Source organism: Arvicola amphibius, chromosome 3 (genome assembly GCF_903992535.2).
Source record: "Arvicola amphibius chromosome 3, mArvAmp1.2, whole genome shotgun sequence".
In the NCBI taxonomy this organism is placed as follows: domain Eukaryota; kingdom Metazoa; phylum Chordata; class Mammalia; order Rodentia; family Cricetidae; genus Arvicola; species Arvicola amphibius.
In genome coordinates, this window is record NC_052049.1 from 9,338,379 (window position 1) to 9,356,271 (window position 17,893).

Below are 17,893 nucleotides of genomic sequence, written 5' to 3' on the forward strand. Positions count from 1 at the left end.
CCATCTTTTGCTCACCTATAAAGTTGTCAGTTAATGTGGTCTTTATGCCTTACCCCCAAGGATGTTAACCACTATCAAATAGAAAGAGCTATCCTTGAACTTTATCATCTCTGACATTGCAATCTAGATTCCCCCAAAATGCAGCATACTTTCAAGCATCGTAAAATGTCTTACACTTCAAAGTATAAAACTAAGGCAAATTTTAAGTAATTATCTGCAACTTCACATGGTTCTAATATACAATAAATAGTCTAAAACCAAGAAGTATACTGATCTTTTTAAAGGTTACTTCCAAAGCCCAATCAACAGTTACAAATGTCAAGTCACGCATGTGCTCTGGGAGCTCCAATGCTTGGCAGTCCTCTGGAGGATGCAGATCTGCTCCTGGAAATATTTTTAAAAGAAGCAAGAAAATCTTGCTGTTTCCATAAAACTATAATTATTAATGAAATGTCATTCTGAACATAGAAATGGGTCAAAGATTCATGCATTTTTGATATACAGATACACAGTCCAGAAGGCAATGTTTCCCAAATCCCTGAGGACTTGCATGCACCATTGTTTGATCCACTGATTACTAATGAGATCTGACTGTGTAAAGTTAGACTTCTAAAAGGCTGAGAAGTTATAGATGAGTCCAGCTGATAGAGAAGCATTGGTCATTGTATTCTTCTATTGGACATTTCCAGTTTTGGACTCACATACTACTCTTATCCAACATTATATATCTTATTGACTATACATAATCAATGATTTTCTTTTGAGGTAGTTTTCTTCATTAATAAATTAAATAACAACATGATATGTACATCTACTTCATTGGAATGTGTATTAGAGTGCTAGCTCTTAAGGTGTATACTACCACATTACAAAAAGAGGGGGGAAAGACTTATCTAGAGTTTAGGCTTCTCAATGATTTAATTGAGCCATGTTGGACCACTGAATCTACCATTAAGCTAAGTTCTACACATTTGGGCCCATTAACTTACTCTAAACAGCCATTCTCAACACTGTGAGTCTTTTAGCCACACACGCTTTTGCAGAAAGAGGGTGTATGGTCTGAAAGTAAATTCACCTCTTGTCCTGAAATAAAGCTGTTACTATGACAATCATTGAATTTGCGGTGAAATGAAGAGCAACATGAATGTGGTGCCCAATGACAGAGGTTATCAGGAATTAGGAGGGCTCAGGACTGTCCTTCATTGATTGTCATAAACCATGCAGGTTTGCCACCCTTTCAGTCAGGCATTTCAGCCCTAAAGAAACAAATCTGAGGCTTCTGGTTTACAGTATTATTTGCAATGGTGACATTTCAAGTTCATACGGTTGTGCTCAGATTTTGGACATTATGAGAGGGTATATCCCAGGTTGGGTTCTCTAGTGATTCAGAGACAGGTGTGTTGTGGTAATGTGTTATAGGAGTGAATTTTCTTACAGGGACTGGAGAGTCCAACAGTGGTCATATACACAGTGGAGAGATGGAAAACATAGTAGACATTTAGTCTGCAAAGCTGAATGTTGCAGCAGCCTCAATATATCCCAAGAGCCTGGAAATTCCCTGAAAAGCTACTAGTATTGAATCTACACTGGGAGACTGCAGAAGCTGGAGTTTAATCCCAGGGAGGGTGGCAGCAGCAGTGACAGATCCAAGTGCCCGAGCAAAGTGAAGGTGGGCAGGTACATTTTATTTCCTTGTACCTCCTTCTGTCTAGCTCACTGTTGGAAGTTCTTACCACGCTGAGAGTGGGTCTTCTCTTTATGTTAATCCTCTCTGGAAATACCCTCACAGTATGGTGCTAAATCTCCTCAAGTTGGCAATCAAGACCAACCATCACAGATAGCAAGGCTAACTTAGTGATATTGATGATGAAAAGTTGTAACCCATATTGTTGAGCAAACTTTGTAAGAGCACTTTTATTTTAATTTGACATCCAGACCGCAGTTTCCCCTCCCTCCTCTCCTCCCAGTCCACTGCCCTCCAACCCCCTCTCTGTCACACCCCACCATCCGCTCCTCATCCTTTTCATTCTGAAAAGGGCAGCCCTCCAATGAATATCTAAAAAAGATGGCACACAAAGATGCAGTAAGACTAAGCACCTGTCCTTGTTTTAAGGATCAGCAAGGCAAGCCAGTATGAATAATAAGGCCCCAAAAGCCAGTAAAAGAGTCAGAGATAACCCCTGCTTCCCACTGTTAGGATTCCCAAAGGAAGACCAAGCTACATAACTGTCACATATATGCAGAGGGCCTAGGTCAGTCCAATTCAGACTCTATAGTTGTTTGTTGAGTCTCTATGAGCTCCTATGAGCCCAGATTAGTTGATTCTATGGGTATTTTTGTGATATCCTTGACCGTTCTGGTTCTGACGATCATTCCTCTCTTTCTTCAGCAGGATTCCCTGAGCTAAGCCTAATGTTTGACTGTGGGTCTCTGCACCAATTTCTACTAGTTGCTGGATGAAGCTTCTCTGATGACTGTTAGGCTAGGCACCAATCCATGAGTATAGCAGAATATCGTTAGGCCTTATTATATTGAGATTTTCCCTTCCAGTCATGTTTGATTTCTGGGGCACCCAGCTTCTGGGTCCTGGCACTTCAGGCAATGTCAGTGGGATCATACTCATGGCATGGGTCTCCGGCTGGGCTATTCATTGGTTGGCCACTTTCACAATCTTTGTGCCACCCTTACCCTAGGACACCCCAAAGGCAGGTCAGACTGTAGTATAGAGGTAGTGGGGCTGCGTTGGTGTCCAAATCCCTCCGCTGGAAGTCTTGCCTGGTCACAGCGATGACTAGTTCTGGCTATGTATCCACAACTGCTAGTCATCTTAGCTAGGTTCATCCTTGAAGATTCCTTGGAGTTTCCCTTGCAGCAGATTTCTACATGACGCTGAAATGTCTCCCTTTTCTAATCTATTCTTTCAGTACTCTCCCCACATCTCACCCCCATACGATCCCTCATGCTCCTTTTCCCACCTGCTCCAAGTCCACCTATGAAATCTCTTCTATTTCTCCTTCCCAGGGAGATGTCACTCTTTGGCATATACCAAAAGGATGCCTAACCATACCACAAGAAAACTGGCTCAATTATGTATGTAGCCAGAACCTAGAAACAATCCTTCAACTAAAGAATGGATTTTAAAAAAAGTGGTACATTTACACAGTGTAGTATTACTCAACTATTAAAAACAATATCATGAAATTAAAAGGCAAATGGATGGAACTAGAAAAAAAAAATCATCGTGAGTGAGGTAACCCAGACCCAGAAAGACAAACACTACCATATGTACTCACTCATAAATGGATATTAGATGTAAAGTAAAGGGTAACAATGTCACAATACACGGACACAGAGAAGCTAGGTAACAAGGAAAGCCCAAAGAGAACAAATTTTTCAATGCATTTCAAAACAGGTAATACTTAAAAATGTATTCTTATTTAAATACATAGACAAATAATCTTCATAATCACTAAAACAGATCTTTCCTCCATGTAAAATAATCTCCTTGCTTTGATTTGATTTGAATTGATTTGTAAATAGTCTGGTTGCAAACCTCAACTCTGTGATATCATATACAGCGTATAAAACATGAAATAATATATTAACCTAACAAAACAAAATGATCAACATAGAGATATGTGTCTAAGAACACCCATGCCAACAGAATCCCGTCTCTTCAAAATTATCTATAACAATTACTATTCTAGATAGAAACAGTAAACTTGTATTCCACTCACTTTCTCTCAAATGCAAATTTAAATATGAATATAAAATTTTCTTCTTATATAACTCATTATTAAATTTCTGCCTCAGAGAAAACAGTAGACACACACACAGTATATAGGCTTCAAGTGCTATAAGCAATACAACAGAAACATGTAGAAATATGTAGTGCATTCTGAGATTAAAAAATAAAAACCCTGCACATCTAGCAGCTCCCAGAGCAAATAAATTTCAATTGTTCCACTTCCTGAATGGGTATATGGTAAACATATCACAAAATAATATGCTTTCTATAATTTCTTAAGTGTTCATATTCACATAATGCCCATATATCAAAAAAGTTTTCATAAAATTTTTCTTTTTCTTCAGTTCTAGATTCATTATCATCAGGAGACTATCCATATGAAGCCGCGTTCTCTACAATTCCATATTAGAATCTCCTGCCCTAACATCCAGTGTTCTGCTTCTCCTGGCTCCTTCTTAGCTCTGTGTATGCCTTTCATCTATAAACCTTATACCAGCTTCAAAAGAGCAGAGATGAATCATCCTGGAGATAAAGAGGACTGACAATCGTGCCCAAAGGCACAGAGGAGCTTACTGGAATAACAAGTTGAACAAGGAAAAGAGAATTAAAACTCGTGCTTTAATAAAGGTGTATGGAAATGAGAAAATACATCAATAATCGTTAATAAATCTCATTAAATTTAACTGGTGTTTAGCTGTGAAGGTTACCTTTGAATCGTGCGCAGTTCATAAAGTAAACTAACAAATGAATAGAATGAGCAGATGATGCTATTCACAGCAAACATTCTCAAGGCCATCAATAGCTTTTAGCTTTTCAGAGAGTAAATGTTTTGTGTTGGGCACTGGAGCAAGTCAGTGACCAGTCAGTGACTTGCTGGCCTGCTGCTTGCACAAGTAAAGTGTGAGCCAAGAAGCATTACTGAATCTTTAAATACAGATCTCAACAAGTTAGTGAGAAGTTGCTGTATAGTCTTGACCACTGCCCTAAAGGATATTGTGGGTAGGATTTTCAAAACAAAAAATTAAATAAAAAATTTTAGTAGAAGTCTTCATTACATGAAAATATCTTAAATGTTTCTATTATTTTTATTTAAATAACTTTTTTTCATTTATTTTACACACCGACCACAGTTTCACCTTCTTCCTCTCCTCCAAGTCATCATCACTACCCCCCCCACTTCCCATCTACCCCTCCCCCACTCCTCTTTTGTTTCGGTGTTCATACAGAAAGGGGGAGTCCTCACAATAGTGGAGAGGGTGCCTGAACTGGCCATATACTATAATCAGATTGGTGAGTACACTAATTGTCATCAGAGATACTCTATCCAGTAATTGATGGAAGCAGATACAGAGATCCACAGTCGAGCACTAGGCTGAACTCTGGGAGTCTTGCTGAAGAAAGGGAGGAAGAATTTTATGAGCCAGGGGGTCATGACAGGGAACCCACAGGAAAGGCCAACTCTGGACCAAGCTGTTCCCCATGCTGGATTACTTTATCAAGCCTTGATACAAAAGGAGGAGTTCGGTCTTGCCTCAAGTTGAAAATATCTTAAGACTTTTTCAATTATTTTATTTTTATTTTAGTGTGTGTGTGTGTGTGTGTGTGTATGTGTGTGTGTGTGTGTGTGTGTGTGTGTGTGTGTGTGTGTGTGTGTGTGTGTGTTTGGTGTTTGTGTGTGTGTGTATGCATGAGTACTCCCGGGGGCAGTGCTCTTGGAATTACAGGCAGTTGTGAACAACCTCATATGGGCACTTGGAAATTAATGTAATTCCTCTGGAAGAGCAGCATGGTCTTTTGGCTGCTGAGTCACCACTTCCGGCTACAAGATTATGAAAGGTTTTTAATACTAGATCTCTATATATGGACGTTGACTAAATTATTGAAATAAGATAGTCATTATTCATACTAAAATCTAAGTTTCTAAAAATACTTGATTATCTCTTTCTCCAAAAATAAGTTGCTAAAGACTTTGAAAAGGTAGGATTTATAATAATGATGATTTAAAAGTTCTGACAATTCATCCATCAGATAATTATAAAGCTTGAACACTTATTAAAAGAAGAATTAAAAGGTAACAGAAGATGACAAAAATTAGTAGAGCTTTCAGAAAAGGTTATACTTCAAAGACATGTATTTTATTGGGGAAGAATTTAGATTTACACCATTTTTGAGTAGACACATGCCCAGCTCACTTAGCTGTGACATCAGAAACCCTTTTGTGTCCTTGAAGTGGTAGATGTTAAGACAGTGGTATCACATTAAGGCAGATGGACAGGGTGTTTAAGGAAAATATCCAGAAGCAAGAAAATCTCAAAAGAGGTGAGATTAAAAATAAAACGTTAGAGTCCAGCAAGATGGCACAGCAGGTACAGACACTGGCTGACAGGCCTAATACTCTGAGTCCAATCCCTGAAGCCCACAAGGTAGAAACAAAGAACTGACTCCTGCAAGTTGTCCTCTGACCTCTCCATGCAGTCCTTAGCATGTATATACCCCCACATATGCACACACACAGGAAAATAAACAAACACAAAAATAAAATTTTGAAATGAATATTACCTTATCTTTCTGAAACTTGTTCTCACAACCTGCCTTCTGTACTTTCACAGGGCTAAACTACTCATCCCACACAAGAAGTCCAGGAAATGGAGAGAGAGGACAATCCTTTTAAATGTGACCTATTCCTGCTTAGAGTTGCTTGGCATGTTTGGGGCTTGCGGATTCAGTGAGTTCCGCAGTCAGCATGTAGCTCAAGACTCACTGATGTGAACTTTTTGGATTAAGATGAAAGCACTGAACTCAGAACTAGCAAAGCCACTGGACACCCAGGAAAGCAATTCGATAGCAATTGTGTCCCAGAGCAGGTAAGCTGTAATGTAAGTGTCAGCTCCTACCACAGAAGAGTGCAGGCAGCACAGACACCTCCGGAGAAACACGCTAATGAGGTAAAGCTTGGAAAGTGAAAACCCAGAACGGAGACAAGAAGGGAAGCATAGATGGTTTACAGTTTGAGTCAAAATGTCTTTGGGCTAGGCATGTATTTCAGAAAAAGTGTCTGCCTTGCATTCAAAGAGTATCGGTTTCAATCCCCAGCAACCAAACTAGCAAACCCACAAAATACATAATGCAATAACTGCCTTCTCAATAGGAGGGAATTCACATATGGTACTGTAGATCTAGCCAACTGCCTATGGATTCTTAGGCCATGGAACCTAGGGCAGAATTTATTACTAGCAATTTCCCAAACTAAAATAATCTCTAACTGAATTCTTACTATTTGCCCTTAAGTTCATAAATAGGTATAATTACAACACCTGAGGAGATATAGGCTATTACAAGAAAGCCACAATTGGTCAAATATTCAAAACAACTGACCAATGGGGTGTCCACCACCAATTAATGCATCTACAACACAAACCCTACCTTCAAGGAACATCGTGGAAAGAAGGACAAAAAGACTGTAAGTCATTCCCAAATCTTTTTGACCTGTCTGCAGATCGTGCAGTGAAATCCAAGTCTCCAGATTTCATGAGTTACCACCCTTGCTGAGGTGGGGTTTGGGTGATACAGCTGACTCTCAGTCATTTCTGCTTCTGTAAATAACCTTTCATGCACATTCCTGTAAGTAACCTCAATAAAACACATTGGTTCACCAAAAAAAAAAAAAAAAAAAAAAAAAAAAAAAAAAAAAAAAAAAGACTGTAAGTCGCTGGGTGGTGGAGGTGCATGCCTTTAATCCCAGCACTTGGGAGGCAGAAGACGGCAGACCTCTGTGAAATCGAGACCAACTTGGTCTACAAGAGCAAGTTCCAGGACAGGCTCCAAACAAAGCTATAGAGAAACCCTGTCAAAAAAAACCAAACAAACTAAAAACAACCAAACAAAGCAATACAAAAACAAAAAGACTTAAAGTCAGAGGATCAGAATGTCTGTGTAATAGCTGTAATATTTTTGATATTTTGTCTTCGGTGTATGACAGGGAATTTGTTCCCATGAACTCACAACAGTATGGCCAATACCTGAACACACTGACAGTACCAGCTAGTATGCCAGTATGAATAAGAGAAACATCACAAGGTCCCACCCCTTAATGAAAAAAATCTAAGCAATTATGACTCCTGAAACAGAGTGAAGAAATCTACTCCAAGCATGAGGTCCCTAATTGAATATCCAATTCCAAGTGGTAAGCTATAAAAAAACACACATGAAACATCACTAAATGGTCTTAGAGTGTTGTATTTATATAGTTATTCATACATATGCATGCATGTGTATATGTGTAATGATAATAACTTTTTAAAGAGGTTGGAAATATGAAATGAAGCAGATAAAGGTACAAGGAAAGTTGGAGAAAGCCAAGGGAATGAGGGAAATGTTGCAAATATAGCACAAATATGTAAAATAAAAAATAAGTTTTATTCTAAAGAAGAAAACTGAATTCAATTACTTTGTGAAGTACACCTTATAGACCATCCTTTTTACAATAAGAAATTAGTGAGTCAGCAGAGATTTAAAAGCACAGAATTATGACAGAATTATAAAAGCACATGCATACAAGATGAACCAAACCGATACCCGAATGTTGTAAAGCAGCAATCACTACAACAAGTTTTATGAATATGTTTTTAAAAATAAGAGGAGGGATGATACTAATGAGTACAGCCATATTGAATCAAACAGAGAAATTGAAACTGCAAAAATAAACAAAATAGATATTCTAGAGCTGGAACCACATTATCTGGCATGAAAGATTCAGTACATGAACTATAAGCAGCAAATCTGGAGTAGCGAGAGACAGTGAGCAGAGAGACATATCAATAAAAGTTACCCAACTTAATAGAGAGACAGAAGGACTATTAAAGAAAATAAACCAGGGCTTGGAGACCACTTGGAAGATATTATACAATCCATAATGCATGCAATTCATGTCCTAGAGGGGGAGGATAAGGAAGGAAAGAAAGATGTATTTGAAGAAATAATTTTGCAATACAAATTTTCCAAGTTAGTGGAAGGCAGTATATTATTGACTAATGCAAGGAGCTCTAGTACATTTTCTAAGTAACAAAAGTGTATACACACACACACACACACACATACACACACACACACACACACACACACACGGCTTAGTCAAAGTGCTGCAAGCGTGGGGTACGTTAGAGGGCCTTGGTCTTCCCTCAGTGAGGTGATGGGACAGATTTAGTTGACTTACCTTCTCTAAGGGGCAGATGGGGGTGGGGAGATGGTGGGACGAGCAGCAAGAGAAAAGGGAGGGGGAGCTGGGATTGGTATATAATAAACAAACAAATAAATAAAATTAATTATTAAGAAAACCAAAATGCTAAAAGCAAAATGCAAAACCAGAATCTTGAGAGCAGCAAGGAAAAGCAGCACAAGTCATGATAGGAGAAAAATGGTACACTGAACTGTGGTCTTATAATCTAAAACAATCAGGCCAGAAGAAATTGAAGTAATCAAAGGGCTAGGAGAAACACAATTTCAAAGGAGCACTTGGTAAGCACTGGAAATTAAGATGAAGTGAAGGCAATTTCATGGGAAGAAACACTGATGAAATGTATTTCTAACAGATCTACATGAAGCAGAGCAAGATAAAATCTCTCTGGTTGAAAACAAATGGCATACTGATATAAATGAAAGCTATAAAAATAATATGTGTACATAAAAAGGAATATGTATATGTGTGTATGTGTGTGTGTGTGTATAAATAGTTTCCCTTATTTATGAGAAGAGATCTAGAACAAACTAAAACAAAACTTCCAACAGCACATGCTGAAGTGCATGATGGGTGCACTTTATTGTAGAGATGCTTGAAATATGAACGGAAAAGATGACTACTATAAATACACATATTTACACAAATGTACATATGTATAGGTTAATATTATATTTCATTGCTAATGTCTTGGTATGAACCTAAGTAGGCTGTTAAACCCAGTGATGCATTTCATAATCCACTGAACAACCACCAAGAATTATGCCAAGACATCTATTTAAAGAGAGAACAGTGGGCACAAGACATCAAGGTGGTGTGTGAGGGGAGAATGGCTGATTGCTACACATTCAGCTAACAATAAATCTATATGTCCTTTTTCATAGAACACTGGTTCTCAACCTGTGTGTTGCAACCTTTTTGGGGTCTGCCGCACACTGCGGCCCCCGTCTGCGCTCTATGTGCTAGACCCCCAGTTCGCGAGCTTGGGGCAAGGGGTTGGAGGTTGAGAATACACACGCAGAAACAGACCGACACACAGACTTTCAAACACTGGTACCAAAAGCCCCTCTTTATTAGCACCACGTAGGCTTAAATACACTGCAGTCAATGGCCAACTGGTGAAAATCCCATCCTCTGATCCTCTAAGCTAGGCACAGCTTCTACTAACTTCAATTAGAAGGTTCTGGCAGGGAAGAGCAGCTAAAGGCTAGGACTCATTAGTCCCAACTTCCAGCTGAAGGCCGGGACTCATTAGTCCCAACAGGGGTCATGTATCAGATATCTTGAATACCAGATGTTTGTATGTTATATTCATAACAGTAGCAAAACCGCAGTTATGAAGTAGCAACTAAATAATGCTATGGTTGAGAGTCAGCACAACATGAAGAACTGTATCAATGGGTCCTAGCTAGAGCAAGGTTGAGAACCGCTGCCACAGAAGATAGTTAACAATATTGTATTATGTAATTTAAAATATCTGGAAGAAAAGGTCAGAAAGTTTGTATCATAAACAGTGGTAGATATTTGAGATGAGGGTATTCTAAGTGTTTTGAAATATTCAACATACAAGGTAAAAGTGCACCAAAACGTTAGGTTACCTTATAACCCAGAAAGGCCCACAACCATCAGCAAGAAAAAGACACTGAAAAAAGAATATACTTACTGAAAATATTTGTTTGGCATAAACAGACATTAAAAAAGAGGAAATAGCAGACTTGAGAAAAGCATAAAACAAAGCAAAAATGTGAATGCTATCACTCACTATGTGAGTACATGCAAATTAACTTAAACACTTCCGAAAAATAGACTGTTGGGGCCATGAAGATGGTTCTCTTAGTAAAATTTTTAACCTGTTATCTTGATTACATTAATTAATAATTAATTAATTGATTAATCTAGATTAATCCCTAGTATGCACATTAAAAAGCCAGGAATAGCAGCACTGTTGTCTGACATTTTACTCTTTGGGTTTGTTGAGGGACCCGCCACCCAGCTCTCAAATAGATTACACACAGAGGCTTATTCTTACTAATAAATGCTCAGCCTTATCTTGACTTGTTTCTGGCAAGCTTGTCTTAAATTATCCCATCTGCCTTCTGCCGCTGGGCTTTTGTCTTTCTCTATTTCTGTATACCTTTCTTTATTTTCTACGAGGCTTGCAGTGTAGGTGAGTGGCTGGCCCCTGATGGCCTCCCCTCCTTGTTGTCTTGCTCCTCTTCTTCCTCAGATCTCCTTCTCTCTGCCTGCCAGCTCTGCTTACCCTTGCTCCTGCCTTGTTACAGGCCTTTCAGTTTTTTATTAGACTATAAGGTGTTTAGACAGGCAAAGAATCACAGCTTCACAGAGTTAAACAAACAAAGCATTAAAAAAACAGCACACCTTAAAATAATAATCCCCAACAGAGCACACACCTGTAATTCTAGCACTGGAGACACAAAGATAAGAATACCCACGGGATTTACTGTCCAGATAGTCTAGTAGTCTTGGTGAGATTCAGGTTCAGTGAGGGACCCTACCTCAAAAAATAAGGTGGAGTGTGATTGAGGACTTGTGTCAACACTGGTCTTGACATTCACATACATGCACTGATACACCATGCACACACAAAAGCACACACACAAATAAAAATAAAATATTAAAAAGGAAATAATTACTTAGTTCCCCTCTCTGTATAATAGACTCTATTCTTCCTTCCCTCCAGATGCTGAACCTTCATGAAACAACCACCAAACATGCAGAGACAGATGCCTCGTCAGTTCTTCCAGTCTTAACCATCAGAAGGGAGAGCCAGAGGGGTTAGGAAGCATTGATCACACAGTGCTAAAACTGTCTCATTACCTGTTCCTTAGGAAATATATAGGTGGCATTTTAATGAAACCCAGTTTTTCTTTTTTAAGTGGCACCCCAGGGCTTAGTGGCTGGCTCACGTTCTAAGGACACGAGTCTTCGAGCTTCTCCCTCGAATCTCTTTATCTCCAGTGGAAGTTCTTGCAGTCCATCATCTGTTTCTCTTACTGTGCCCATGAAAGTCATTGAACTCGCTTTTGTTAGTCCACCAGGCACAGGGCTTCTTTGGTGGACGCCTTGTGAGAGAAAACAGCATTAACAACTACAGAGAACATGCATTCTGCAATATGTGCTCAAGGGAGCTTTGTACTAAGCTATAAACAGCCAGCCAGACTTACCTACCAGAGATAATATGTACAGAACAAATAACACAAACTGGAAAGAGCAATACTTTCTGAAACCTGAAGGGCCATTTTAGTTAAGGTACAAATAATAAAGCCTTTGAGAATTGTTTGCAGGTTTGCTAATTGAAAGGGGAAAACACGAGTGTGGGGTTTCTATTTTGCTTCCATCCTCTCTCATTAAGGAAACCCTTACAGTGAGAACTAAAAAAGTGGGGGAGATGTTCTAAAGGAAATTAAACCCCAGGTGGCTGGGGAAATTATAACAGTTGCTTCTTCAAAGGAAATTAAGTCTCTTGTCTTAACTGAGTTACACTCTTTACTTTGGGACTCGGTAAATGAAACCGACGGGGAAATACAGAGCTAAAAGTGGTGGCAAACAAGAGATGGGGAGAAATGATTACAAATGTAAAGGACGGAACATCTTGATCTTTAGATAAAGTAAATGCTGAAAATGAAAGCACTAAAAGGTAGCGTATGCAATGAAGACCTGATGTTAAAGATGTCACTTGTTTTTACTAATGCACATTAATGCGTGGTTCATAATCAAAGCAGCTTTTCCCTCACACTGAAGTGCTGTAAGCAAACATCTAGTCTCCTGGCAGTGAACTCTAATATACTCCAATTGGAAGCTTTTGCTGATATAGTGGCAATCGTGCCGTTAAACTAATAAAGCTAATAAGGATTGTTTCATGTATCCATTACCCTTTGCTAAAAAAAAAAAAAAAAAAAAAAAAAAAAAAAAAAAAAAAACAAATTACAGAAAATTTAGTGGCTTGAAACAACACTTACTCACTAATTATTGCACAGCCTCTCTAGGTCACAGATCTGACCTGGCGAAGCAGGGCTCTGCTTGCTGTTCACATAGCAGGTGTCTTGCCTACCGTTTCACTGACGACTGTGGGAAGGAATCTGCATCCATCACTGTGGTGCCTCCCTGTGGCTGTCAGCCAGAAACCTCGCACATCTCCTCATCTAGACCTAAACCACAAGATGAGACCGCTCGTCATATCAGTAGTCTAACTTGATGTCATAGAAGGACAATACTCTGGAGAGACTTTGGAAACAAGTGAGTTTTGTGTTTTTAAAAGGAATGTAAAAAATTTTGCCCCACTGATGCCACATCTGGGCCCATGCTCCTACCACATCCTGGGCCTTGGGTTGATCTTCCTCACCTGTGACCTGCTGGAGTGTGTGCAGAAGCTGGAGAAGACGGCTCAACAATTAAAAGCACATGTGGCTCTTTCACAGGACCAGGGCTCAGTTCCTAGAATGGTGGTTTACATTTCCCTCTAACTGCAGCTCCAGTGAATCCAACAACCTCGTCTGAGCTCTGCAGATATAAGTATACATAGTGCACATAAATTCATATATGAAAAGTAGTCATAAACATAACAACAAAAAGTAGAATAATGTGGGATTCCCCTATGTATACTGTGAATACCATTGGTTAATGAAGAAGCTGCTTTGGGCCTATTGCAGTACAGAATAGGGAAAGGCAGGAATTCTAAACAGGTAGAGGAGGAGAGAGTAGGTAGAGTCAAAGAGATATCATATAACTGGTGGAAGAGATGCTGGAAAGTTGCTGGTAGGCCACGACCTCATGGTGATGCACAGATTAATAGAATTGGGTTGATTTAAGATGTAAAAGTTAGCTAGAAATATTCATAAGCTAATAGGCCAAGCAGTGTTGTAATTTTTTTTAAAAAGGCAACTGGGAAACAAATGAACAGTCTCTGCCTACAGATTGGCACACCAACGTGTGCCAACTAAATCCACATAAAACCTAAGAGAGCTTAGAAAGGAATTCTAGACATACAAAAAAAAATAACAAAGTTTAGCAGCATTTTATGGGGGGGTTGAACTGTCTTTGCTGGTGGTGAGCAGGAGCACCACAGCTCCTTTAAGAGAACAAGAGAGGTCTTCCTGATTGAGCACTAGTAGGAATGATTAAGAAACTTAGCTATAAGGAAGGTTGGCAGAAAATCAGAGCAACTTAGAGGTTCAGCCTGAGGACTTCAGCATATAAAACCAGCACAGCAGGAAACACTTGATTACCAAATTTGTAAGGGAAGGAGAAAAGAGAAGCAGAAGCCAGGGAAACTGCGAGGCAGGGCGGGGGACAAGAGGACAGTAGGTAAATTGAAGATTAGGCTGGTGATGGAGAAGAGGTTGCAGCAGACTCTCAAAGCCATATTACTTGGAAAGGAGGGACACTCTTCTTGAGATGTAGCTAGAGGGGCTGGCTAAGGGAAGGTTGTATTGAGAGGTGATCAACCATAATTTTAGAACACATATTTGAATGTTTGCATTCTGGAAATTCATTAAAATCTTTTAGATGCCTTTTGCTAAGCAACAAGGTTAATAACCTCCGTCACCCAAATGGACTTTTATCCTTTCTAATAAACAGAATATTACAGTTTTTCAGAATAACATCCTTCAACTAATTAAAAAAGTCACTGAAGGAGAATGATAATAAAACCTAATTTATTTATTCATCTATCTATTTATTTATTTATTTTGCATTTTTGAGATACTGACATGTAGCCCTGACTAGCCTTGAATTCAGTATGTAGTCCAGAATAGCCTAAAGCTGGAGATAGTCCTTCTGCTTCAGCATCCTGAGTATCAGAGTACTTGTGTATATCACCACACCCACCTCTTATCATTTTAATTTAGAAAAAAATTACAGATAAGAACCAGTAGCCATTATACACACAAACAATTTATCTAACTATATATGAAATATTTATTAAACTAAAACTGTTGATCAAGTTATCTGGTTTGGCTCAGGAAAATTAAGTCTAAAATACAATAAAGTTAAGGATGTAGAGGACAGAACTCAAAATGATTAATGCATGATCATATAAACACAGAGTTATCCAAAGGAACACGGCAGTTGAATCTGATGCTGTGAAGTTTATTTATGTATCACTGCTCAATGTAACAACTGAATAAAATGTTAGGAAGTTGATGGTGAAGAAAAGGGCCCCAACACTTGATAGAGTTTGTTATCAGCTCCTGGGTACAGCAATTGCATTGGCAAAGAACTAAGACACATTTGCTAAGCTTATCAGAAACATTACAAGTGGATTGCAGAAACTCTGGTTTCCAGTCCTGTCCATGTCCTTGGGTAAATTACACAGTGGTACTAGGAGGATAAAGTTGACACCTTATGCCCAAAGAACTTTGCAAACACTATGCAAACAATTCTCTATGTACGTTCGTCTAATTGAAGAAAATACAAACAATTTTGTATCCATTAAAAACTTTTAAAAATATGTCTGTAATTTGTATTTTCAATAGATTCCAAGCAATTCTTTCTCTCACAAATGGTTTGTCAGTCAGACTGGGGATGAATAAGATAGATGTCTCGACAAAAAGAATCCCCATTCAAAGAGCTGTTAAACAAGACCACACCACAGCTGACCTCCTCCTCCCCCACATATGCATTAAATAATAGATGATACTTTAATGAACCTAATGGGTGATTAATTGCTGTTACTTAGAAGTCGACAGGACTGCCTACACTGATAGTATTGTTTAAGAACCTCAAAAAAGTACTACCTTAAAAAGCAATTAGACTTCTAACTAAATATTGCCAGACAGAACCACCAAGCTTCCCTTACTTAAACAATATTTTCATTCTTCAAATTTTAACAGCCTCATGTTAAATGGTTCTGCAGTGAGTCAACTTACTGTCATTAGACCACTGCATTCTAAGGGAAGTGTGCTATGCTCCATTTTCAACTAAACATTTTCTGTGCATCACGGTGTTTTCATGAAGGCTGATTGTTAGCATTTTGTTTGCATTTATATGAAAAATTCATGTTCAAGTGCAATATAACACAGAAATACATTTTTATCTTTTTTGTTTTTTTTTCTTTGTATTGATTTTATTGAGCTATACATTTTTTCTCTGCTCCCCTTCCTTCCTCTCCCCTCCACTTCAACCCTCTCCCATGATGCCCATGATCTCAATTTCCTCAGGAGATCGTGACTTTTTCTACTTCTCATGTAGATTTGAACCATATATGTCTCTCTTAGGGTCCTCTTTGTTGTCTAGGTTCTCTGGGATTGTGATTTGTAGGCTAGTTTTCTTTGCTCTGTGCTTAAAACCTACCTATGAGTGAGTTCATATGGAAATTGTCTTTCTGAGTCTGGGTTACCTCACTCAATATGATGTTTTCTAATCCATCCATTTGCCTGCAAATTTCAGATATTATTATTTTCTGCTGTGTAGTATTCCATTGTGTAAATGTACCACATTTTCCTTATCCATTCTTCGGTTGAGGGACATTTAAATTGCTTCCAGGTTTTGGGTATGACAAATAATGCTGCTATGAACATAGTTGAACACATATCTTTGTGTCACTATTGAGCATCCTTTGGATATATACCCAAAAGTAGTATTGATGGGTCTTAAGGAAGGTTGTCTCCCAATTTTCTGAGAAATTAACATACTGATAAAGTGGCTGTACCAATTTGCACTCCTACCAGCAATGGAGGAGTGTACCCTTTACCCTACAAGCTCTCCAGCATAAGTTGTCATTAGTGTTTTTGGCCTTGGCCATTCTTACAGGTGTAAGATGGAATCTCAGAGTTGTTTTAATTTGCATTTCTCTGATGGCTAAGGATTCTGACTATTTCCTTAACCATATTTTAGTCATTTTAGATTCCTCTGTTGAGAGTTCTATTTAGGTCTGTACTCCATTTTTTATTGGATTATTTGTTCTTTTGATGACCAGTTTCTTGAGTTATTTGTATATTTTGGAGATCAGTCCTCTGTCTGATATGGGACTGGTATAGATCTTTTCCCATTCTGTAGGCTGTCATTTTGTCTTGTTGACCATGTCCTTTGCTTTACAGAAGCTTTTCAGTTTCAGGAGGTCCCATTTATTAATTGTTTCTCTTACTGCCTGTGCTACAGGGGTTATATTTAGGAAGTGGTTTCCTGTGCCAATGCATTCAAGTGTATCTTTCTTAAAGATTTATTTGTACATGAATGCCAGTAGAGGGCATCAGATCCCCTTATAAACAGATGTAAGCCATCATGTGGTTGCTGAGAATTGAACTCAGAACCTCTGGATGAGCTGCCAATGCTCTTAACCACTGAGCCATATGTTCAACCCCATCTACCTTGTGCTTTAAGACAAATTTAATTTTTTTATTTAAAAGAGATATAGGTCTTAGTGGTCTTTAGATATAATCTTGTTTAAAAGTCACTAAGTATTACTTTCACAATAAAATAGTTTTAAGATCTTTAACACTCAAAATCAATTTGCACATTTGCCACAAACATCTAATAACTATATCACATTGTGCATTCACATTTTAACCAAAATTATAGAAGAGTAACTCAAGTGCATATAAGAAAATAAACATGAAGTGTCCCTAATTTGAAATTTAACATAAGCTTTCTTGAAATGTAGGAAATACAAAAAGAAGTGCAGAATCCATATATTCTGTGCTCAGTTCTATAACTGTATCAATATGAAGAATAAATTTCTTTTCTTTGCTGGATCTAAAATGGATCCTTTGTATCCAGCACATTAGTAAGACATCAGTCAAAATCCCTTTCTTGTGTTCTATATGCAAACCATTTTACTATTCCTATTAACAAGAAGTACATCATTATCTTTCCCAGAAAGAGACCAAATCAAGGGTACACAGATCGTTTCTGTAAGGTGAAGCACAAAAAGATGGCTATGACATTCAAAGCAC